The 19694-nt window shown below is 37.2% G+C and overlaps 1 protein-coding gene across 20 annotated transcripts in view; it reads right to left on the minus strand.

Moving 5' to 3' along the window:
• BAZ2B (bromodomain adjacent to zinc finger domain 2B) overlaps positions 1-19694 on the minus strand; it is a 185077-nt gene that overhangs the window by 86354 nt on the left and 79029 nt on the right. For 10 of the 20 annotated variants that reach the window (XM_072418206.1, XM_072418202.1, XM_072418215.1 and 7 more), the window contains exons 1-2: positions 17867-18183; positions 5573-5677 (exon numbers count right to left, since the gene is read on the minus strand). The gene's annotated coding sequence lies outside the window, so the exon portion shown is untranslated. Of the gene's footprint in view, positions 1-5572; positions 5678-17866; positions 18185-19694 lie in introns of those variants that run through there. The other 10 variants (XM_072418219.1, XM_072418220.1, XM_072418216.1 and 7 more) reach the window with 4 other exon arrangements.

The following is a 19694-nucleotide window of genomic DNA, read 5'->3' on the forward strand; positions in this document are numbered from 1 at the left end:
TTGCTGCAGTGTTTGTGTTTATGATGATGATCTTTTCTTTATCTGCCCCCATGTTAATATACCCAGCTATGTCTGGCCATTTGTTTTTTGGTAGATTTTTGGATTCAGAGTTATTAGTGCAGATTTTTGGCACATCCAATTTTCAGAGCAACAGTTCAATCTTGCAAACACAAACTCCAAAGAATATGTCTCCAAAGCCTCTTTCTTGTTCATAAGCAGGCATGCACATAAACACTCCACATGTCTGAATCATAATGACGCATTTCACCCCCTAATGAGGCTTAATCATTAAAGGGAACCTGTCATTTTGTCCTTTACAGCCACAGAACAGGGTCATGATAACCTTGCCTAAAGAAGATCTGTCTCTTCGCTGATTGTATGGAACATAGATTTTGTGTGTTATGTATCCTTATGAATAACATGCACAGCAGGAATACTTCTCCCTGCAAAGTACTTAGAATTCTCATTCTCTGTTACATTGGCTTGCCCTGCAGTCTAAGTGTAATCCAACATATGATGCTTGTATGGATCATGCTCCTGGGGTTGTGAAGAACATGGCAGTGAGATGGTGCTTACAGGAATTGATCCAAACTGGTTATGTAATAGGTTGGACCTTTGAGACATCAGGAAGTGTTTTATTTCTCACATGGAAGCAGATAAACAGCAAGGGTTTTTGCAACAAGGGACTATTTTGTAAGTGTTCCCATACCATAACTGGTATAGGATTATAGGCTAGGACTTTAAGCTAGATATTAAAAGAGCCTTGATTTGTCAGAAGTGATTGAACAATGATCATAGCCATTCACAGCAAAACCTGAACCCACAGAGGGAACAACATCAGTGTTGACAATAAGCAAAGGTTTAGGATCAAATTATTATGGTGCTTTGGTATCATTACAATGTACTCTATTGATCTGGGTTACGTTTTAATGATGGATCCACTTTAAAACTCCAGAAAGAAAATAACTATAGAAAATCTTTTAAAATAAAACATGTGGTGAACCAATCTTAAAATATTTAGATGGGTTTTAACAAAACGTATTATAAAACAGTTCAGCACATCGTGAACAAAAATGTGGTCAAGTACAATGTATTACAATCATATTCCTTGAAAACTATTTATACAGTTTTCATAGCTTTTCTCAATCTACAGAGAATAATGCCTGGGGTACAAGATTTCATCAGGAAAGATAGTGCTTTGGATAGATCACATTTCTTAGAGTCAATCTTTGGTATTGTTTCAAAGTGCATTGCTCTCTGAATTGCTGACATAAAAACATCTGCCATTGTGGCAGAAATGAAATTGCTTCAATACTACATGCTGCAGAATTTTTTTTCTGTGCTTTAAGAATGTGTTTATGCATCAAGACAATGTAATTGTAAGATATGGCACACAGTCATTTTTTTAATTTAGAGCTGTTACCAATTGATAAGGAAAGCATCTAAGTTTTTTTTTCATATAATCTGATTCTATCTTTTAGATTAGGGAAAATTCCACAAAATTCCCCATAGCAGCCCCTGTAATAGAAGAGGTATTCATTTCAGCTCACTGGTGGCCCATGTCTAGGTAATGATGTAAAGGGATGCAGTCATCAAACTCGTTGAACTACAACAGTCTTGAAAGTGCTGGAAAACCCCCTTCTGGGCACTGTGGTTCCCCTCTGCTAACCCCTATGTTACTACTCGGTTACATATTGACATTGGGTGGAGGATGAAATAACAGCTTGTGGCACAGGACACAGGTTTGTAATACTTCTAGAATCTGATGCATTCTAAGGGTACTGTAGTTTTGGAAGTATTTACCTTTCCTTAAACAACATAACCTATGGGATAATTTGAAATTGGAGGTAGGATCGTATCACAGTTACTACTTTTATAAGCTTGTGAATCACACTGGTGTTTGAGATACTGTATCGTCCAACCTGTGCTACCCTATAAAAAATAAGTTTGGCAGAGGGCGGAAGTGAGCAGTTCAGTACCGCTCACTGCCAAATGTTTCAATAACACCTGTTAGTGCAGCTGACCTGCTGGAAAGGTACGGACTATCGACAGCTGTCCAGTAAGGTTTGTCTAAATTTATCCTTAACCTTACCAAATCCCCAAAATGTATCACCAAAAGTAACCTAAATTAACTAGAGTGCAATATGCCCAATTTTTTGTGCCCATATTCAGTCCCAAAACTACTGTGCCAAAAAGTACCAATTCCAGAACTCCAACTAGTATGGCACTGGTATGGCGTGGTGGTTTACCATTACATTTTGGGATGTGGCAATGTTAGAGCTTTAAAGAATAGTAATTGTAGATTATACAGCTAGGAGAAAATTTTGGTGTGCAAGGTCTGTTTTAAAAGCAATGTATAGTGCTTGCATATATTTCTTTGATCAAATATGTTAGGTACTTAAGATAAAAAAAAAATTACCATTAATCAAATAAATTGTTTAAAACATAGTAATAATAATAATCCAATCTCTAAATGATATATCATTTAAACCAACTGTCTAAAACCATGCAAAAAAAACCTAAAAAAAATGTTTTTGCTTTTTAGCATCACAATACATCAATAATGTCTAACAATGAGTAAAAAAGGGGAGAAACACAATTTGCATTTGGAGGATTTAATCTGCTTTATCCCCTTCATTGCTAGAGGGCACAGAAAGCCTCCATATTCCTTCTTCTGCTTACAGCGATGTTATAATTAAGACTAATTAAAAAGATGGCTGTATTGTCCCATTTTTTGAACATAAGGCGCTTCTCCCTGGTGTCACTGCTAAGTAAAGGTTATGACGATGGGGATGAATTTGCTAAAGCCTGAAGTTGTTCCCATAGATTTGGTGACTAAGCTCCTTACTGACCACCAGTTACTGGAGCCTGGTGAGAGTTCAATAATCCATTCCACATAATGTGCATTCTCCCAAAAGTCTTATCTCTAAAGCTTCTGGTGCTCTCAACATGTTTGGTAATATATAAAGATTTAAACATTTTCATGGGAAACCAGTCTTGAGCGTTAATATGAACTGTTTTTACACTCATGTGTACAGAGCTGTATATAAAGAAAAGGACCTGGATCAGAGGTCCTCAACTCTGATCCTTGAAAGCCACGAACAGAGTCATTATCTAGGTCAGGGGTTTCAAACTCAAATACATAGTGGGCCAAAATAAAAACTTAGACAAAGTTGTGGTTCAAACCTGAAACTGAAATAGCACCACTACTACAATTCCCTGCGTCAAGAAAACAGTCCAATGCGGGGCTTAATGTTATGAGTGGCTGGAACTCCCTCTTTACTGAAATAGCACCGCTACTACAGTTCCCTGCGTCTATAAAACAGTCCAATGTGGGGCCAGGCATATGCAGAGGGGCCGCTGGTCTATAGACGCCAGTGATGCCGGGAATTGTATTAGTGGCGCAATTTCAATGCAATGGCAGGCCAGCTGCTATTTATATTTAGGATTCCTCTGGGGGCCAAAAAAAGGATGTTGCGGACCAGAGTTTGACACCCCTGGTCTAGGCTGTAGTAAACCATTCCTTACTTCAATTACAGATTGTAGATTTAAATAAAAGTCAACCATAGCTTGCCCAATAGACATAATAGAGTGTGTGATTGTAGCCACCTAGGGACTGGAAGCATGTTATTTGCAGGATTAGCAAGTTAAAAATGGGGAAAATCCTAAAAAAAAGAACATTCATGCAGCCCCTGCATTGGAATATTGGTAAACTACAATATATTGCTTGTTTTAGGTTTAGATTTGCTTTAAACAGTTGCAGATTTGGCCTAAATGAGAAATGAGTTACTGCGTATAATAAGCAGAACAAGATACAAATGAAACAAATTCCCTGGTAAAAAAGGGCAGAGTTGATATAAGGACAGACAATCAGGCTTTAAATGCAACAGTTGCAGGAAGCCAAGAAAACCAACTGATTTCATAACACAATGACTTGTTTGCAAGATTAACCACTGTGGAGCTGAAGATAACATACCTCTGCAAATATCATAAATACCATCAAAGTGTAGAAACATTTTCTATTTATGAAGTGTGTTTGTTTGGTCTACGTTTATAGCGCTAAAGAAAAAATTCACCAAAGTCAATGTTGATAATTGAAAGGACTCTGCCCTTGCACACTGTGTAAGAAACATTAACTGTTGCTTCTCTATATTTTTTGCATTTGTTTTTCTCCCCCCTACTTAAGCGTGTTCATTGTTATGGAGCCACAAAAGCAGGGAAGCTTTATGAGAGGCACAGAGCCTAAGACCCTGCAGAACCGACTATATTGGGAAGCATTGCATACCAGGGCAAAGGCACTCTACTATGAGTAGATTCAGCATGATAAAATGTGGAACAGCCCAGATCTAAAACTATTGGAACTACCTTCAGAAAGGGGTCGGTATTACTGGGGAATTCTACAATGATTTTGTTTTACTTTAAGGTCTGTTCTATGTATAGCATAACATAAATCACAATTTATGGTGGCATGGCTGTTGGTGGTGGTACACAGCCACCCATATATCATGATGATTTAAGGACACATTTCTGTTTATCATAGTAAATATTATAGTTTATCAAGTGTTAAATTGCTACCAACTCCAAAGGTCCTTGCTGCCCCTCTGTGTGCTATAGTTCAACCACTTTAAGTCTGTAAACCTAAAATTGAATTGCCAGCAGAGTATGGTGACAGTTTTTTCTATCCATCTAGTCATTGGTTCTCAACATTCCCAGAGTTGCCTTGTGTGGCGTAGATATCTGATGTTGTTGAATGAAAAATGACCACAATGAAACACACATGATACCAATATGCACTTACAATCAACTCAAATCTGACTGATCAATGATAAATGTCAACAATTGATATAAAAAAATCAATTAATCAATGTGTAATATGAATAGTTCTCCAACACAATTACAGATAGAGTGATCAGAAAAAATTCACAAATGACCATTATAGCCAATCAAGATTTTAAAGATTCTAAATGACCAAGAGCTCTCTCTTCAAACAGGTCTAATAAAGGTGATTGGATTGTGATTTGTATTCATTAGGTTGGTTTGATCACATTGGGCCTCATTTAATAAAGCTCACCAAGGCTGGAGAGGATACGCTTTAATCAGTAAAGCTGGGTGATCCAGCAAACCTGGAATGGATTTCTTAAAAGTCATTTGCTAGTTGTTAGCTATACTAAATCAGATCCATTGAATGAATTATTATAGCGTGAATACTAAAGGACAGGCTGCTTAACTATGGTAGGAGGGGAAATGGCACAACTAGCCTCACGGGCAGGAATTGTAAATCTGGTAAATCTGGCTTTGCATGGTAAATATAGTTACAAACAAATTTAACAAGTGAGCGGGTTTAGTTAGCAGGTGCTGTGGTAAACCATCAAACATCAGCCAGATATGTAAAGTGTTAACCATCCCAACTTGATTCCAGTAGCATATAGACATGTAGACATATTGGCAACATTTATTTTTTAAAGAACACAATGGATCCCCTCCTCAGAGAGAAGCTTGTAGTCACATTTCTGATCATCAAAATGTAATCTTTTTTCATTGTTTATAAAAAGAAATATTGAGTAATAATTACCTGATGGTGATAATCCTACATGAGCATTCGTGATATGCACATGGATCAGGCCACACCACCCTTCAAATCAGTCTTGGTCACCGGGTTGGGGCTTTATCCCCCTCTCTAAGACAAAGGAGGAAAAGAGATCAGTCAATGCTCAGCATTCCTACAGTGCTGATCTAGTTAAGAATAAAACATGTATGCATTTTTCAACTTCCTAAAACATTAAAGACAATTCTGTGTGTTGGTTAGGTATGTATTTGCATAACACCCAGCCGTACTGTACATATGTTGCACAATTAGCCACAGTATGTTTGTGTGACTGCTTTTATTATAACACCAGGGACGAGATTCACAGGCACTAGAACTTCCTAATTTTTATTCTCTGTATACCAATTGTTAAAGGTAAAATATATTGAATTACATTTATGGTTTGAAAACTGAAACATTCAGTTCAACCGTTGAGATTGCTCAACAAACACTACAACTGGCACTTAAAGGCATACTTCAATCAGAACACGAGAACTTGGCATTTAAACTGACTCAGGGGACACATTTTACCTTCTGTATAGCTGGAGATTTCATTTTCTGTACCTGATTACCCCAATAGACATTGACCTGTGCTTATTGATACCCTTATTGTTTGAATGGGCTTTATTATGGGTCACCAAAAATGAAGACTTTTACCTTTCTAAGCCAAACACAGTCCCCTACTACACACTTTGACCAGGAGTGTGAGATTACAGAGTACAACATTTGCCAAGAGATGAAGCATTGCACAAAAATGTTTGGTGAAAGAATGAGCATGAAGTACTGATCAGTTTTATTTTCATAAACTAATATTTAGGTATTTTTCATTACTTCTAATGAAAATCATAATACAATATTATCCATACATGGTACCTACATGGCCCTGTTTACTTTTTAAGCACCTAGAAACATTTTATATGCCTCTGATTAATTATTATTTCATGTAGCTCTATATTTCTGGCAGAGAATTAAAGGCGGTGATTATGGGGGGTCTCCTCACCAGCTCATTGTATTTATCATGAACAAACCATACAACAGGTGACTGAATGACACAGGCTAATTACAGCATAGCATAAAATGTTACAACCTTTTATTAGACTCAAGTGTACAGTCTTTTTTGCCAAATGTATCATTTTTATTTTGTTTTTAGTCCTCAATTTAATTAAATTTTGGAAGGTATAATTTTGTAATCCTAACATACGTCCTATTAAAATTGTTCCAGGCTAGGGTGACAACACTGCTTCTCTATTGATACAATACAAAAAGGAAGCATGGTTGGCTCAGTGGTTAGCACTCTTTCATTTGCAACATTTGGTCACAGGTTCAAATCTTGGCCAGGACGCTATCTGCAAGAAGTTTGTATCCTATCCGCGGGTTTACATGGGTGTCCTTTGTGCACTCCAGTTTCCTCCAACTTTCAAAAACATGTTGTTAGGTTTACTAGCTTCCCTGAAAACTGGCCTTGGACTCTGTTAATGACATATGACTATGGTAGGGACATTAGATTGTGGGCCCCTATGAGGGACAGTAATGATATTGCAATGGATTTTGTAAAGCATTGCATTATATATCAGCAATAAATAAATATAAATCAATACATTTTATCACATGGAAACCTTTAGGCGCATACTCCAATGCATATACTCCAACTGGCTGCGATTAATTTAGACTACATCCTATTTGTGTAGCTTACACCACAGGGAGCCATTTGTTCCGTCTGCTTAGCGATGGATCGCTGCTCTTAGTTTTTTATTGCCAGTGATTTTGGAAACGTATGTTCTTTCACATAGAAGAGTCTCAAATTTATATAATCCCCAAACCTTCCCCTACTGCTTGCCCCCTTTGCATCCCATCTTAGAAGACTGAAAGAAATACGGCTTCAAATACTTGTTTAATACTTCACACAAGCTGCAACAATTCATCCACACCCTTTCCCAGCAAACGCTTGATGTGTCTCTATGCCAAATGAATCGTAAAAAAAAAAAAAAAAAGAACAGCATGTTAGCTTTACAGTTAAATTGTGAAATGTCTTTGCAGCTATTGTCCTAGTTAGGAAAGCACAACAGAGAATGTTTCCTGTTTCAAATACCATATCTAAGAATTACCAGCATTTTTCTGTATTCTGCCAGCTTTGAGAATCCCTGATAGAAAAATAATTGGCTCAAGAACCTTCAAAATTCTAAATCGGTATTAAAAAAAAATTTTTCCTTCCTTATATAGAAATTGAACAAAAGCTCCTGTCGCAGGCCCAGCATGACAGCCAAAGTGCGTGCAGTGATTTAGCTTTGACTTTGCAGTTCTTGCGACTATTAATAGTAATAATATTTAATATTTATACACCGTCTCTCGTTTACAAAAGCACTTTGCAATTATGCTTCACAGGCATTAATGTAACTTGCTCTAGAATTTATGGCGGCTTATGTCTACGGCTCTGGAATGAGTGGCAGACTCCACAGGAAATAATACGCGAACAAACACTTATTTAATAATCTAGGTAAGTGACTTGGCCGAAAACGCAAGGAGCTGTAGGTGTCCATGTAAAGGATTTCAGCTTAACTAATTCACACGAATCAATTGTTCATATAAAATAGTGATAAAACCTGCACTGAGTGAAATGCGGAAGCTTTAATTGTTGATATTGCTAATTGCTTGGCTGTGATGCTGATCCTTGGAATGCAATATAGTAAAAAATGCAGCTATTGCTTTCGAGCTTCACATTGACTTTATTGGCTGCCTATGGATTGGCGGTCAGTGACTAGAGGAAGCATGAAAGCCACAAAAATAAGCATCTTTGTTGGGCAATTACTATTTCCTAAACGACGAGCCAGTGATGGCAGCTTCTGCATTTCTCTTATTACCTTTTAACTTTAATGAATATAATCTGTGTGATCTATAAAAATCCATATAAAATGGACCATTATTAATACATATTTAAAGCTAAACTCCTGGTGATATTGTAGATAAGATGATATACTTCCCATATCCCTTGCTCCAATGGCAGCTGGTACTCTTTTCCACTGATTAACAACTCGGAATTTGGGTGAGCCCCCATACAATACAGGACTGTTGGACCTCCATTGTATGGGGTGACACCACAGCTGCAACCAGCCAGGCAGCAAAGCTACCAAAGAGGCTCTGGAGGATGGGTCCCATGAAGACGAGAAAGCATTCAGATGCAAGGCATTCCCTAAGCAATAGGAGTAGTTAACCATGCAAATTTAAGGTTGTTTTCCCTGAAGTTAAGCTTTAAGAACAAGTTAACATTGTTTTGCTCTGTGCTCTCCTGTTTCGGAGACAAGCCCTCCCCACACTTCATGTACAGGTGTCAAAAAGACAGGCAATGAAGGAAAATATCCCCAGTTAGGTCACAGACAAAAATATAAACCTGACAAATGAACTTTTAACTCTCCTGTGCATGCAAAAAATACAATGGCTACAGTTTAGCTTTAACCACCAGGTCAAACCACTAAAATCACAAAACCCTAATTACTATAGCTAGACATAACATTTTAATTAATAACCTATTAATTTGTCGGTACCTAAAACTTCAGTAACTGTACTGGAAATGTTTAAATGCACTTGTATTTATTCACATCCACATTACTTGCCACGTCCACACAACTCAAACTTCTGGGTAAGAGGAAAAGGTGCAAACCGACATCCACACAAGGCAGTGCGTGGTGCCTCGGCAGTAGTGATGGGTAGATCTGCCCAGGTTCAATTCACTCCAGGTTTGTCAAATACTCCCAGATTGTAAGCTCTTCGAGCAGAGTCCTCTTCTCCTGTGTCACTGTCTGTATCTGTCTGTCATTTGCAACCCCTATTTAATGTACAGTGCTGTGTAATATGTTGGCACTATATAAATTCTGTATATTAACAATATTATTAAAATTAATAACATCCCACCACTGTGCTGACCAATGTGTACTCTAACATCTGTGTCAGAGACAATGCGCCTGATTTATTAAAGCTCTCGAGGACTGGAGAGGATACAATTTCATCAGTGAAGCTGGGTGATCCAGCAAACCTGGAATGGATTTCTTAAAAGTAATTTGCTCATGTTATCAAATGTTTTTAATCCTGGACCAGATCCATTTAGGTTTGCTGGATCACCCAGGCGCACTAGTGAAAGTAAAACTTCTCCAGCCTTGGAGAGCTTTAATAAATCAGGACCAATGCTTGCATGATACAAAGTAGCCACTGAACAGCTGAAGATTTAAATGCTTGGAAACACTAAACCCAAACTTCATGTGTTTTGGGAGCTCTAGTAGAGCTCTGCAAGTGGCAACAATATGAAATATTCCAGTTACAGCATTTTATGGTGCAATTTCCCTCACCCCCCATACCTACATTACTATGTATTTTTGTGGGCAGTAGAATTTGTATTCAATCTTAACTGTGGTCATCTTATAAACATAACAATTAATGTATTCTTTAACTATACAACATGTTCCTATATATTTCTGTTGATTTGGACATTGTGAAACTATTCTAGAATTCAAGAGAACCAGTAATGTATCTCAAGTTGGGTCTGAGCACACTGCTCATCCTTATTTCCAGACACCTGCTTAGTGTTTACTAAGATTAGAAGGCTTACAGGATGTCAGGTGAGTTCTGGGAGGGGGAAGAAGGGTGTCACAGATCACCTTATGATTCTGTACCATGCACCAGTCCTGTTATTGTCAGCAGTCACCATCCCCAAATTTTTGGAAAACCTTAACCTGGGTATCACCTCCCAAAGTCCATCAGCCCTTGTGGTGTATGCTTATAAAGCTAAAGGTTGGTGCCATAGACCTTGTCCGTGCTCCAGCTAAATAGGCTGGGGACATGGAAGCTCCACCATCCCACCAGTGAGTGTCATGGCAAAGAGGTGCTGAGATACTATACTGAAACTTAAGGGACTTACTGGCATAAACTTTGAGGAATAAAGCTGATCATGTGACACCCCGATTCTTCTCTCTTCTTCTACTTACCTCTGGTCAGGTGCTTCTTCAGGTGTCCAGATCATTGCTCTTGTGACTTAGTTACTTCCTATTTCCTATCCAGTAGTTAGGTCTGGCACATCTGCAGGCTGGATCAATGACCTCCCTCACCCCAAAAACAACACTGTCAAGAGACCCAAGTAGCAGATTTAGATGCATGTATCTCCCGTGTGAGTACAAATGGAGTAATATAAACCTGATACAGGTTCTAACTTCTTCCTTCTCTATGCAAAACAAAAAATAATGATCACCAATCCAACTTCCTCCTGTTAATCTGCAATGTGCAAACGGGACACAGAATGGGGAACAGAGCTACAATATTCTTTTAACATATTTAGTTGCTAGCAGTTTAGCAGGTTATACTTTGCAGACAATTTGTTATTTAATTTTTTTTAAGTCAAGCATCTTAGACCAGTTTGCTAATCCTTCACATTCCTGTGTCTTGAATTTTGCTTTTGTTTAATACAGGAATCTTGCGTTATGATACCATTGAGCATGTGTTTTCTTTTTCTTTGCCAAATTCCTGACATTTCTACCGGGGACTTGTGTGTGCAGAGTGTGCAAGACTATATTATACACCCACCACTTTTTTGTAGTTCTAATAAATTCCTTTTAGGATATACTAACTACTAAGCTACCTAAAAAATCTGTAGCCAAATGCTGCAGCAAATAAAAAAACAGGCTAAAGATTAAATGACAAAGACTATTAAAAATAAATTGTTCAAACAATAATTGTAAGCTTTAAAGTATCAGTAGGCTGGTATTGGATTAGTCATGAGAATCTTCATTATGAAAAAATAAGTAAACCAAAACCGGATATTTCCATTTTAAGGTAGGTACAGCAGGGATGATGCACATGACAGCTATAGAAAAAAAAACACTTTCTTATCTTCCTGCACCAATCTTCCATTTAATTTGCCATCGGGGGGGTTATATTAAAAGAAATGTATATGTTGTCGAAATGAGCTTGCTACTGTACTGAATATTAGCAAAAAAGCATATTCGGTGGCTGTGTTTGTTTGTAATGGAAGTGTATTTGGTCTTGTTTTGTATCTAACCTGCAGTGATCTAGATTTAAGCAAGATAACCATGTGACCAGCTAGTATAAATGCATCCACTGGTTTCTAAAAGTGAATAACAGGTCCTCTTATAGGTTTCTGAACACAAAGAAATATTTCATACCTCCCAATTGTCCCTGATTTAGCGGGACTGTCCTTTTTTCAGATTTAAGTTGACCTGGCTCATTTTCCTCTTCAGTTGTACCACTTCTTGGCTAAGTATATACACCTCTATATTATTGAATATTTAACCAAAAAAAAGTGTTATTCTACACTAAACCTTTCATGCGGCTCTACAATGTTTTGATGTATGATTTTAAAAAGCTAAAAGAAAATGTGGTTGTGAAAAAGAACTCAAACCAAAAGTTTTTGGAGTATTCTCTTAGAATGTAAGCTCTTCGGGGCAAAGTCCTATCGTCCTCTTGTGTCACTGTCTGTATCTGTCATTTGCAACCCGTATTTGTTGTACAGCTCTGCCTAATATGTTGGCGCTATTTAAATACTGTTTAATATTAATATATTCACTTCTTATGGTCCATAAAATGTTAGTATGGCAGGGTTAAGCCATCTACCTATATACTTTGAGCTAAATAAATGTCCCCTTTCCCTATATCCAAAAGTTAAGAAATATATTATTTTTGTCCCAACTAAGTGTGTGGTAGGTAACACAGGCATTGCACACTCCTGCAGGTGTCAAATGCTAAAATGAGGGAGGCTATACCATTCCCTCCAAAATTTTTTTTTAGCTGGGTGGGAAGAATGTGCAGGCAGGTGGTGGCTCTTTTACTGTGACACAACTTTTCATTAACCACCCAAAAACAGCCAAGTAGTTATTGAAAAGAGCTGGGTGGTGCACCCATGTAAAAGGGGCTGGGAGAACATTGCTGTAGCTTTTATTCTATGAGGGAAAAGGACACACAAACTACTAGAGAGGTAAGTATAATACCTTTTCTGTAACCGGGAACGGTGACAACAATGTAGCTTTAACATGTGGTTTTAACTGAAAATAACCTCTATTACATTTTTTATAAGCTCATTTTAAATTGCCAAGATTTGTGAAACATTTATTTTAAAGCTATATCAATTATAATACTGATCCTTGAAAACCTAGAACAAAACCTCATGGCAATACAGCACAGAAACCATTGTTATTCTGCACTAAATCCCATATATCTTGTTTCAGAGTAGCTGCCCTACGTGATATATGTAGTCCTTAATACCCAGTACAGCAAAAGGTACAGAGTATAAAAAACGACACAGAGGAGAACAGTGTCACAAATTTGACCCCAGGAGACGCTGTGTAACCACAAAACATTATAGGCTCAATGAAAAAAAAAATCCTTAGGTTGCTTTATTAAATTAAAAGCTGAACAGCAAAGTGGGCAGATTAAATATGGAGTAATTATAAGTGTAAGCAACATAGAAACGTGAGATAAAATAAATCGGCAGCTATGAACCATTAAAATTCACTGAAACCACTAATTAGATGAAAACATTAAGGCGAAGGTTATAGAAATGAAATCAAGAGAAGCGGTTTCATTCTTTCTCCTATGAAAATAATTACAGAGCTATTTTCAGCCCCAAAAACGTTCAGAAACAAATGCTTTCTTGAAAAATATCAATTTCATAGCTGGGAATAAAAATATGATTAAAAAGAGATCCGCAGGAAAAAAGCCATCAATAAGTTAAAAAAGTTAATCAGAGAAAATTGTTCACAATAAATGATCGATTTATATTTTGAAAAAGAGACTCTTTGGCATATTGATATACCATCTGCTAATTGACCTCCCAATGCACTGAAGGGTCATGATACCATAATCCTTCAAAATGTATATTGCAGGATTATTGTTTTACTTTTAATAGGGTATACATTAAAAAATTTAGCATTGGAACACATTTATAAACTATTCTATGAAAAATGTAAAAAAATAAGAAAATGGAAATTATTTTTTTTTCCTCTACTATTTATACTACAAAGTCTGCTTTTGAAGCATCATTCTATCCATAAGAGAAATTTCAGATACAGAAGGACTCCAGGGAGGTTCAGTAACCAGCTTGGTTCCACATGAGGACTCCAGAAAAGGATATCTGTATAGTAGTTTATGGCCCTGTTCACACTGTCCTTGAAGCCTTAACTACACAGTTTTACCTGGACACAAATGTTGCTTTTTGATAGCAGGAGGCCGTAGTAGTGGGCTAGCTTTTACACTATCAGTGAATGTTGGAATTTCCTCAATAAAATGGTTCAACATTCACCCATAAAATCACAGGATTAGAGGTTAAGGTTGTCCCTTAGCCAGAACTTACTGACTTACTGCTAGCTTTTAGTATATCTTACTGACTACTGACTTTACACCCCACTATCAACATGAGTGGGTAAAAACATGCTATTGTCACATCACAAAAAATATCTTCCTAATTTGGCCACATAGGCTGGAAAGCTGGGTTTGCATAAAATTGTATGTACAGATATTAATCACAGCTCGTCCAATTCGAATGCTTTTATGGGGTGAGAAAACAGTTTGTGAGTGACCAGAATCCTGTAGACACCCCAATGGGAAAACAACACCAATGTTACGACTCAAAATCCCATCCATGCAGCCAGTACCCATGCCAACATGCCCATCCCAGAGTAGAGGGGGGTGCACAAGGTGAAAACAGCAGGATGCAAGTGGTTATCAAAACTGTTGAACATCTGGCCCCTCTGTAGTGGAACCATTAGGCAGACTGGTAAAAGGATACTTGATCATTTAGTAGGAATTCGCAAAAAAAAACTAGGGCATATTTTACCCACCCACACAGGATAAATAGAATGTCCAGTAGTGGTCTGTATTTGTGCCTCAGTTAATATTGGGCTTTATTCTAAACAATGGGCCTCATTAGCTGGCAAATGTTTTCAATCCTGAACCAGATCCCTTCCGGGTTTGCTGGATTACCTAGATTCTCCCATGATAGTCATGATGATCTTCTCCAGTCTTGGAGAGCTTTGATAAATCAGGCCCATTGTGTAGCGTAAAGAGTCAGCACAACCCCATCTTTTGGCTATGTAATAGCAGCAATGGACTTAAATTGGGAATTCTGGTAGAGATATCTTGCCACTAGGGCCCCATGACTGGGTGATGAGTGAACCACTAAGTGTCTGCTTAGAATTACAACATCGATTTTCTGTTGCTTTGTACATTATTAGGGGTCCCAGGTTTTTCTCCCTGACACTCGGGCCAAGCAATTATGTGAAGAAGTAAGTGCCAAGCGCACATGTACCATCGACCCCAAAATTTACTGCGGTGGGTCTTCACAGCCTTATGGGACTACAGAAACAAGTATAATATTGTAATGCTTATTATCCCACTTTAAAAATTAAATTATTACTGTTGGGTAAACTAATGGAAAAAAAAAAGTTTCTAGCTGCCACACTTTGCTCTCTACCCTTAACACAACAGGGTATTCCATTATAGGTGGAAGGGGCGGAATTGCTTTATGATTTTTATGTTCTTATTTTCTTTTGTATCTTGGCTAGCGTGTGTCTGTATAACTGTCCCTACTGGTTTCCATAAAAGTGTGCTGGGCTGTGACTAACAGGAGGAACATGAGAACAAAACACTCAATATACTTATTCACAAGCAGCGGGTTGGGACAGATCTCTGTGTCATGTTTCCATTCTGGATTTCTTTAAAGAATGTAGGCATGAAAGGGAAAAAGTTATGAGACATTGCAGACATTCAATGAGTTTAGATCTATTTTCAAAATGATAACATGGTCAAAATAAGAAACACCCTAAGCTGCCTTAAAGAAACTTTATCCTCTGAAAAAATAACATCTGTACATTTACAGGTTACATATACTGTCTGCCATTTATAAATATATAAATATATATATATATTTATATATATATATATATATATATATACACACTGTATAGCAGACACAATGTACACAGTGATGTCAGGTGAAGAAGGTGGAACATGCCAAGACCTATATGATAGATGGGCCGAGCCTGTATCATGGATGAAGGGTGTATGAACTGTTTGAAATGATGTGTAAAAGCCAATAACTAAAAGTAAAACTTACATTTAATTTACATTCAATTTCAGTGGGAACAGTGTTGTTGGCCACCCTTTTTTGCCAGTGGACCATTTTGTTCCAATATCACAAAATATGTAATAATCTTGTGTATAGCCTATTAAACGATCTATAAGCAGCAACAAATAATAGTACCACTGGTCACATAAATTACCAGTATGCTGGATATTTTTTAACCTAGTGAAAAATCAATTATAAAAGCAGATGGCAGCTAGAAGTCCCTCCACTGTTCAAGTTCACTAAAGCTGGTGGCACATTGCCAATAAGGACACCCAAAGATTCTCTATGGAAGTCTGTCTCTGATCTGACATCCACACTGACAACCATATACAAGTGTTTTGTGTCAAACATCCATATCATGCTGAAATGAAAGAAATAATTTGAAAAAAGTGGTCCTTGGATTATTGAATCCTTCATCACCCCTGTTCAATAGCTGTCAGAAAATATCTGTTGGCGTCTTATCAGCAGGCAAGGTCCAAAATGGTCTTTCTTGGCTGACAATTTGTCCATGTATTGGCAACATAAACAACTAGGCCCTCAGAAAAGCATCCTTACAGTTCAAGTACAGGATCTATGTGGAAGATAAAGTGGTAGTTGAACGGAAATCAGATATTTCTGAAAAGGGTCTACTTATAAAAATTCAGCCTACAGGGGCCCCAGAAAGTAAGCAGTCTGACTGCAATACAATACAATCTATTTTTTTTCCTTCTGATCACTGACATGTAAACCAAAAATGTTTAATATCTATAATAAAGATCAATATGCACCTAGATCAGAAGCTACCAGATGTCCTCTCCAGAACCTAAAAAAAGTGATCACGAAGTGTTTTGCTGGTATCAGATAAGCTGGCTCACAACTCCTAAATGCCCTCTGTTTGGAAAAACTGTCTTTCTTTTTGAACCAAATCTTTGCCTTATTCCTCCTCAGATTTCCATTTTATTCGTTTGATTTATGAATGTCTTTAACAAAAGCAATAAAGCTTAGGCAGGGGAAAAAGCATTCATAGGTTTAACCAATTGGGTTTTATGATTTAATTATTCATGGTACATGTGAATGGGGGCGTAGCATGGGTGGATCCTTTGCCTATATATTTTGTATAAAAGGTGTTTCCTATTCTCACCATAGAATGTTGGGAGGTAGGTTGGCTGTCTTGTGCTTTATCTAATAACACATACCACACATTTGCCTGTATTTAACGCACTTTATAAGAATACAGCAGTTGAACAAGAGTTTCTAAATGACAGTTGATGATAAGTGTATTATAATATAATATGAGTGTAAACAAAAAAAATTGTTTAGTCTCCTACCAAGGTATGTCCAAAAAAATCACAGTGAAAAAATAATATAAATTTTATAATATATAGTGATAATTAAAGGCAGAAAAATACATATCAGTCAACAACAAATAAAAACCAGCAAATAACAATACAAATAAAAAACAACAAATACATATAAAAAAAACAGCAAATATTTAGAACCATAATTTGAACCTAACACACACAAGGAACAGCAAAACAGCAAACCTATAGTAACTTCACATAAAAAATATACAATTTCCCATACACATAGAAATTGGACTGTACAAGCCAGATGACTGTCATAAGGAAATTAAAACAAAATGTACAATCGCAATTCAATCTATGTTTATACAGAAATGGCCCTGCATTTCCATATTTGTACTTTTTTGTCTGTTTTTCTAATTCACACACCTTTATTATTTACTTCAACATATTATATGTTTACAATTTCTAACAAAAAAAATTTAAACAATCACACTCCACCCAGATATTGTGCGCTGATCTTACGTGACCCCCACACGTGAAATTTCAGCACATTTCAACATCTACTTCTCTGCGACCTGTGTGGCCGGGTAATAACAACAAGACATCTAATACAATACTCAGTGCAATGATGCTGATGAGATACAATGTAACATCTAAAAACATCACAAGCTGATCCACACTCTAAAAATATAACACATAGAAAAACAATACAATAAAATCACTAAATTTCAGTTAAAATTTAAATCCAAACTTTACTTAACATTAAAAAAAAAATCAATGAACTATGAAGCTTTATCACTGTCGCTTACAATACAACAAATATAAAAGAAAAGAAATTCTTCCAATTGGAAAAAGAAAGAGTGAACTTATAGTGCTTACTGTGGACAGTGGATTAATCAGGAAGTAGCCATTATGCTTTTTCTCATACAGCACTCCAAAACAAGGCGAGATATGTCTTCAGTTAAGAAGGAAGGATGAAAGAGCACATACTATTTTGTCCTGGTTTTCCTGACCCCTGAGGTCAGCAGATGTCTTGGAGAACGTTATATTAAAGGCATGTTAGCAGCAGCCATGCACAATGACCTGCTTGTTTTACCAACAAGCATCTAGTTAGAGCAAGCTGTTTCTTTTCTTCCCCTTCTATCTCCCTGCCTCTCTCTCCCTCACTCAGAACATGGCTGTCTTATTCAGAGATTAGCAATTATTGTAATGAGACACTGTCGGATGAGGGTCAAATAGTGCTTCCTGCAGTTTACACATCTTGATTTCCTGGTAAACAGACTGAAAGGCAGGTGGAGCACTAGGATTAGCTGTAAAGCCATGGTGCTCACATCAGCACATCCTAGGTGAATTATGCTGCCTTGAATAGATTGCACCATTTTTTTTTTGCTGAACAGAAAACAATTTACAGACTGGAAAGAAAAAAGGGGGGGTTGGTTTAAGGGACAAGAGGAAAGACAATGGTTATACGGTGTACTGTACGCGGTCTGTGTATGTTCTCACACACAGGACCAAGTCAATCTGTCAGCGGAATAATCAGTGGGTGTGCTTTATATGCTCCGTCTCTGCCTTCTGTCTCTTTGTGAGTATAGGACATGCCAAAGTGGTGGGGCAAAGCTGATTACATCAGTGTTTCTAACTTTACGTATACCTTTCTAACATCATTGACAAATATCTTCCGGTCAGTGTCATGTTGTCTAATGGTACATAAACTATTACTAAAAACTCCAGGGTCCTGTTCAAAATCTGAATAGGTCCTTATATCTCAAGTCCTGGTCTTAGGCTGCGTACACTCTTGCAATTTTTGTCACTGGAATCGATCTTTTGTGATCGAATCCAGCGACAAAAAAGTGACAGATGTACAGACATTGTCTCCATTGACTTGTACAACCGTCATTCTCCATCAGTCGTTCATGGGTCTGTCAGGATGGATCCATGAACGTCGTCGGGCGACCACTGTACATATGTCAGATTTTCACCCAACGAGCTCGACCATCCATATCAGGAGAGAATCATCTCACATGTGTACAAAGCCTTACCTTTAACAAAACAAGGGTATTAATTACGCTGAGTATAGCAAAAAAATAGAACTGCTGCATGTCTTATGCTGCGTTTTTCTTGCTGACCAGGATTGTGTATGAGACATCTTTTAAGACTTGCTAACCTACGGGATTAGCTGCACTTTGTTTTGCCCTTCATATGTGGATATGATCCTTGTGACTTCACTGCCTGATGTGTGACAGGTATTCTTTTGGGCCAGCATAGTTCCCTTTCTGCCTTAGGTATGAATATCACTGGATTTGTAAGACATCGAATATAGAAGTGTTATTATGGAGCTCACCCTCTTAAAAAAAAGTTTGCTGAAACGCATCGAGGAGTGAGGAAAAACATGATACTCTACAAGCAAACAATATGAGCCTTTGTGCCATTTATACTATATATATATCGATGTGAATAGTAAATAAAGAATGTATTGGTTTTGTGCTTAATGTGTAATTGGAACTTTAAAAGTCTTTTATTCTTTGCAACGATTCTCTTATCACTGCTCTTATTTTTATGGATTATATATATACTTCCATTTTGCATTAGCTTCCCTTGGTTTCTTAGTTTCCTTCCTCAAACTAAAAACATTGAAACTGTATGTATTACGGGTTACTTTGCATTAGATAAAAAGGAAAGGAACGAATAAAAGTTTTTTGCAGCCTTC

The sequence above is a fragment of the Pyxicephalus adspersus genome, chromosome 7, assembly GCF_032062135.1.
Source record: "Pyxicephalus adspersus chromosome 7, UCB_Pads_2.0, whole genome shotgun sequence".
NCBI lineage: Eukaryota > Metazoa > Chordata > Amphibia > Anura > Pyxicephalidae > Pyxicephalus > Pyxicephalus adspersus.